At 32.3% G+C, this 7,246-nt stretch overlaps 1 long non-coding RNA gene across 1 annotated transcript; it reads left to right on the forward strand.

The window, feature by feature from the left end:
* The first annotated feature begins 1,737 nt into the window (after window positions 1-1,737).
* Window positions 1,738-4,918, forward strand: LOC147557311 (uncharacterized). The gene is made up of 6 exons (XR_015235162.1): window positions 1,738-2,678; window positions 2,896-2,975; window positions 3,365-3,780; window positions 3,925-3,978; window positions 4,087-4,544; window positions 4,633-4,918. It is a non-coding gene; the product is annotated as an uncharacterized LOC147557311 (long non-coding RNA).
* Window positions 4,919-7,246: the final 2,328 nt, after the last annotated feature.

Consider the following 7,246-nt stretch of genomic DNA (forward strand, 5'->3'; position numbering starts at 1 on the left):
ATTAGATCGAACGACTGATATAAAATCTTCTTAGTGTAATTTGACTTAAACAACAAGGGTATTAGTGTAAACAATTAATTATTTTTGGTTATTCGGTTACAATATAAAAAAAACTACCTAATACCTGCGGCCAAAACTACCTACCTTTGCACATTTCTAATTTCAAGTTAAAAAGTTTCTTAATTTTCTCATGAAATCAAAACCTCCAAATTTGTTTTTAACTCTGCCTAACAGATCTCCTTAATTATAGCTACCATTATACTCTGCACCTTCTTTCACTTTTAAATCCAAAATATCATAACTCATTTAATTATCTCAGAGAAATGTTTTTAATTATCTCAGAGAAATCGTGTCTTCTCGGTTTAACCTACAATTTATTTTTGTTCTCCTCGAAGGCGTTAGCCAAGAAGGATCTTCCCCGTCCGTAGGACGGGGAGGGAACCTAGTTACAAACTAAATTCGATCACTCACTGATTTTAGTTAGCACATTACAAACCAAATTCGATAACTCCCTGCTTTAATTAGCACATGAGAAACCTTAGTTTCACAATTTTCAATTAGCAAATTAGGGTGTTATTTAAAGTGATGAGGGATAAAATTTTAGTGACAAATTTGGAGATTAACATAATCAGGAGAATTTTAGGATTTTCACTGAGGAGATAAAGTTGTCCGAAATAAGAGAGATGATGAACTATTTTCTTCTTCTTGTTATGTAAACCTATTATTTTTAATTAGTGTGTTCGTTGTTATGTAAAAAATCAACCTTAAGTGACGCTGCAGAAAATCTAGAAAAACTTTATCTTTATGTCTAAAACTAAGAAAAAGGTAAATTTTAAACTCACAAACAGTAGAGAAACTATTGTAGTTTTATTGATAAAATTGAATAAATTAAACAACTATATAAAAGTTTTATATAGTTTTAGGGTTTCTAAACCTAATCAAATTCGAATAACAACTTTTAAATAGCTAACGTGCATAATCGTAGAAACAATGAAAACTTACTAACTAAGAGTGAAAATAATTTCCTCAAGGAAAAATTTATTAATTTATAAATGAAAGACATTCTAAATAAGAAATATTTAGATATAGATCCCAAAAGTTTTCTTAAAAAATATAAAATTACTAAATATACTGATTCTCCACTAATTTAAAATCTATACAATAGTAAAATAGAAGGAAACATTCTGACTAGGTCAAACATCTTTAATCTATTATATAAAACGCAAAGTTTTTTGCTGACTGGGACAAACCGAAGACAAATCCGGTCGTTCGTTATATTTTTCTACAAATCTAAATCACTAGATCTATTACCTCCCTTAAAAATGAAGATTTGTTAACCCACTCAATGAGAGAATGTCAACAACATGATAAATCTAGACCCTCAAAATCCCCTCATCTTTTTAATCTACACCGTCAACGATGTTTGAACGACCATTTAAATATAACTCTCTCTCTCCATTTACTCTGTGATTCTATGAAATGCCCAAACGGCCAAGCACCTTAAACCAGAGTTAAAGATAGAGAAAACGAGTTAAAGATAGAGAAAAGGAGTTACATACAGAAAAGAAAATCAGATTTCCAAACGCCTAAGCCCTTCATTTCCTCTTCTCCTTCTTTAATAGAGTGAAGTAGAAAATTTCTTCTTATTCGTCATCTATATGTGTTTTTTATCACTTTGTCTCCGTTTATTTTCTCAATTCATCGTGAGTTTTTTTTTAGTAATTCTAGGGTTTTTCTCCTGTTGCAGATTGTATCATGACATGACCCAGATCCTTCTGCTAAACGTTGCAAATTGGTTTGGTACTTCTGCTAAACGTTGCAAATCGGTTTGTTTCCTTATTTCTATTTCATTTATCAAGTTTCAAAGTTATAGTAATTGGATTAGCTCACTGAATCACAGACCTCGGAATGTGATTTTGGTATGTTAGAAAACATTTTTTTTCTTTTAATTTTTTTTCTTTCTTAATGTAAAATCATTCGTACCCAATGTGAGATTTAATAAATTTGAAATCCTTCTTGTTGTTAAAGGGTGTCCAACTTTTTTTTGTTTTAGTCATTGTAGGGCAGGATACACGTACTAAATTGTTGATGATAGGTACATTTCTTCCATTTTCTTTCTTCCAGTCTCCTATACTATATCTTATTCAATCCGATCCATCATCCACATATCTTTCTTTTAATTTTGATTTTCTTTTGCTCTTACTGCCACAATATTTTTGAGTTTTTATTTATCGCAAGATGCAAAATACGAAATGCTACTTAGAAAATTTTTTCAGAAAATTTTTGACGAAGTTTTGTTTTGCTCATGCATTTTCAATTGTTTCTCCAATGCAATTATGTTATATAGTTTCTTACTGACTTCCTTGTAGCCACCAAAAGTGTTGCAGTCGATATAAGTTCGTGACTGCAAGTACGTTATATATTGGATAATTATGTTTGTATTATTCGTTAGTCTTGTTGATTTGACTTTTGACATGTTTTTTTTTCATTTCAAATACCCTGTCGATGAGGATCGATCATGGAAACTGAGATGGAATTGACATTGGGTAACGGTCAAAGGTATCCCAGATAGCAGCAACCAAATGCCTCCTGGTGAAAAGCAAGTTGTTATTGGAGTTTCTGTTGTTTTTGGTGGTCAATTGAAACATAACGAATTCAAGGATCCTCAATGTCCATAAGTTAGTTTCTGAGATTTCCACTTTAACTCTGAATTAGATCTGCAGTTTAGACTAACACTAGTAGTTAAATGACCCATTTACATAGCTTCAGACTAGATTCATTACATTGCATAGCTCTTTTATTCAAATATGATGAAATGACATCCGTTAGAGAATAAGGTTATTTGACACTAATATGGTTCTCTGAATAAAATGGTTAATTTATGGTTGTTTCAAGGTGGAAATTAGAAATGGTTAATTTATGGTTGTTTCAAGATGGACAAGAGATGAAGACAAGCTATTTCATTTTTAACTCAAGTAAGCAAATCTTTTCTTCACTGACATTTATGTTTTTTTCTTACAATTTCATGGATAACCATTTCCCATTTTTTATGATTATATTGTGGATTTCAATCAAAGAAACAAAACCCATTTACTTGCTTTGGTTGAGAAGATTTTGAGTTTATAATATTATAAGTTGGGAAAGTGTCCCCTTCACATTTTAATCTTATTTTTATGTTTAAGATGATGATCAAAGTGGGTTGTTAACAGGTAACTAATAGGGGTGAAGAATTCTGAGATTTAGGAATTACACAATCCCTAATTTATCATGTGAAAAATTGGAGTTTGATGATCTGGGTTGTTCATGGAGTAAAAGATTTTGTCTAAATAGCTGAAACTGGTTCTGGAATTTTTCTTGCAACTAGGTAAGAGATGGTTGTTCCGACGAGTCAAAAGAGCTCTAATCGGAAGAAAATGGCGAAACAGTTGAAAGAAAACGAGGAGACACACCCTTGCATTTTGCGGCACGAGCAGGAAACCTAACCAATCTGGAGAAACTGCTATGGTTACATTGATGTGGTAGAGGAGATGCTTGAAATGTTATGATGCATTTCATTTGCTGCTGAGCAACGCGACAGGGTAACTTTATAAACAAAATTACAAATTGAAGAATAACTGAAGGAGTCTAAGTAGCTTGGTCAATATGAACGAAGTAAGAAAAAAATGAAAAGCGCACATGGATGAGTGAGCTCTTCAACCATACATTCTTCCGTGTGTCATATGGTAGTATATCTTTAAGGGGAAAGACGTACTAAAATCAAGCCTCTGATTTTGGATTTGGGTATGTGCTCTGCCTATATTCTTATCCTATAATAAGCATAAGATACATGTGACTTAGTCTTCGTAATTCTTCTGTCGCGATAAACTACGTTTTAGTTTCATTTTTTTTCTTTCTAAGTTTAGTTCCAAACTATGTATTTTTCAGGAACATAACTGAATTAAATTTCTGAATTTTAGTGCAACATGGATCACTTTTGAGGTAAAATCAGAACTTATTTGATTATTTCAAACAACCATATATATATATGATCAGAAGAAAATATCTAAATGTTTTTTATCACTTACTTCTGACATGATTTTGTTGTAGAATACAGTTGCTGCAAGTATACCATTTTGTAAAAATTGACCGGTTTCCTACTTATACAAATGGGGAACATCTTGTACGTAAAACCCTCCATTACTCACATTTACTCCCTTTGATTTGTTTTTGTATTTCTCTATGCATTGTAGTTAGGTGTTTGGTGGAATTTTTGTGTTTAATTTTTATGGTTAAATCTTCATGTGTGGTTGGGATTGTTCGAAGTGTTTCAACTACTATGAGTATCAAAAGTAAGATTGGCGATGAAATTATTCCTAAGCGTGATATAAGACATTGGTATCACCTTTTTCCAAAAAATATGAAATCTAGGAAGTTACGAACTGTAAGCTTGTTCGAAGGAATAATACTATGGTGTTATCTTGCACCAAAACTGGGGAGCATATGCTTAATATGGTTGATAATCTGCCATTGTAGCATCAAATTTTGTTCAATTGGAGATTTCCAAGGTAACCTCAATAGATTGTAGAAGTTATTTACTTCATTTGCTGGACAGAAATGGTTTGAATTACTTCAATTTTGCTACAAATATTGCAGGTGTTTATCTGTTAAATATAAATAAAGCAGAATCAAATGAGCTTAAATCTTAGCAAGACTCAGTCACGTTTTTCGTTGCAAAATAATAATTGTTATGTTACTCACTTTCTGTGTAACATGTACAAATATGAAGGTAAACGACCCTGAAGTATGATATCATTCTATAGTGATTTTGTCAGGTCTTATAGTATTTCTCATAACCCATCATTGGGCAAGGAACGAAGGTGCGAAAATCAAACATAGATTACATTAGAAAGGAACTTCGCAAATTTTTGCATTGTTTTTTACCTTCTTTGGTTGTCATACAAGAGAACTTTCATTTTTTTTTTTGATGAAAAACTTTCATGTATTTATGTTGAGATCAACCCTTTATTTAACTATCTTCTTTGTAGTTCTAACATTTAAGTTTTCTAATTTCGTACTCCATATACTATGAATGTTTGAAGAATGTTGTGTTCAGAAAATGTTGCAAAACTATTGAACTCAAAGAAGTTCAACATTTTTGTTACATATTATGTAGTTTTTGAAACCAAATATTATAGATGTAACTAATTCTAATTTTGGGATAAATTTGTACCAAGCGAAAGTTATTTATTTTGATAACGAGAGGTCCACTACTATATAGTGCAATCCGGAAAGGGGAATGTCCGTGCCGAAGGTACGGGTTATTCCTAGTTTCTTAATAAAAGATGTTTTCTAGAGACCCTTTATATTGCAATAGACCTTTCTATTAATTTGGACATATCAAAGGTTCAAATCAAATCTCTTATACAGAACGATTGATACCAATTTCAGACTAAATCTTCACCACCCAATTCTTGCATACCATATCCCACATTAATATCAATTTTCATTAATGCTTATTTTCAGTTTTGTTCTCTACACTTCCTCTCTCTATTAACATCCTGAATTTTTTACTTTCTTCGTAACTGATGGGAACCAATTCGTAAACGAAAGTTCCCTCTCACGATCTTATTAGTCATGAAATTGTCTCTCAAATCAATCTCTCCACAAACCTTCGTTTAACAGTGAAGAAATTAATAAGATTTGTTTGATTACTTTTCCCTCATCCTCTAAATATTGTTGTTTTTGGATTTGTGGCTCTTTGACTTTTCCGAATTGCTTCAGGTACTCCTTTCTATCTTGATCCAGCATCAAACTTATAGTTTATAGATTGATTGATTTGATTTGTTTGGTTAGTTGATGGTATTAGTTTTTTTTTTCAGTTTTTGTTAATCGAGTGATTTTATTAATATTTTGTCTATAATAGGACTCTTTTTATATGTTTATCTTATTGAGGTTATGTCTATAGTTACCTTACTATAATGGATGAGCGGAGCTTATCTTTCTTCTTTTTTTTCTAGACCCTGGCTCTCTCGCTTACTTTCGATTAAAATGATTGGGTTCCTTGTATTCAATTTTGAATCACATTTGATCTAGCATTGGCTTCCTCTAATGTTCATGTTTATCATTATGGGTTTGTTGTTTTTTACATTTCTAGTAAGAGTTGAAGTATCTTCAGGAGGGATTATAAGGTACATTCTACTTTATAATTATCAAACTGATACTCAACCTAAAAATTATTTTTCTTAAACCTGTAGTTTAGGGTTTTCGTTTTCTATTTGATATAGAGTTCCGAAGCACAACAAGCTACAATTTAAGAAAAAAGTAATCAACCAGGAAAAGTGCTCCTAAAGTTTTAAGCGATCGATTAAGCGTTTTTCGTTTTGGTGTAATACTTGAACACGGTTCATTTTGTCAGGTCAGTTTTACTTCATTTTAAAAATTTGTATTTTAGAATAGTTTAATTTTCGCATATTTTTTTAATGACTACTAATTTCTTTTTCTACTTCATGAAATACTATATATGACCTTTGCCTCCGACACATACACTTCCGTCGAGCACTTTACTTGTGCGTGCACGAATATGTTGTGGTGATAAAGTTAAAAAATGCAAAGTGGAGACGCTAAAATCATGCTAGAGAAATCAGTGAGATAAAGGAGAGAGAGGAAGAGAAAAAAGGTCTCTTAATAAAACCCTTCGAACTTAGCTTTTAATTTGAATACACCACTAATCTTTTGTTTCCTTTTTTAAATTAAAAGCTAATATCCACTACAAAAATGAAGGCTATTGCCGACGGCGAGAAACTGTCGGTAACATAGGAAATACCGTCGGCAGTATACTTTGCCGACGGCACAAGAGTGTCGGCTTTAAAGCGGTAGGCAATAATACTGCCGACGACACTGCCGACGGTACAAAGGTTGTCGGTCCTTGTATTACCGACGGGATCATAACTTCTCCCTGCCGTCGGCAGGATTCGTAGGGATTCGTAACTAATTTTTATTGCCGACGGTGTTTCCTTTTAAAATCACTGCCGACAATGGATTTTTGTGCCAAATTTTTTTCGAGCCCTTTATAGTTGCCCTTATTCTGCCGACGCCTGTTAGCCGTCGCTACCAATTTTTGTCGACGGAATTTATACCGTCGGCAATAATTTTCTTAACTGTTTTTAAAAATCGATTTTTGTCACCCATTGCTGCAGTATGTGATCCATAAACTGCAGCAACATAATGAACAATTACCTGATAAACATAAATTCGAAAGAAATTCATA

Source organism: Eschscholzia californica, unplaced genomic scaffold (assembly GCF_041429995.1).
Source record: "Eschscholzia californica isolate CP2 unplaced genomic scaffold, dmEscCali1.0.p SCAF_2, whole genome shotgun sequence".
NCBI lineage: Eukaryota > Viridiplantae > Streptophyta > Magnoliopsida > Ranunculales > Papaveraceae > Eschscholzia > Eschscholzia californica.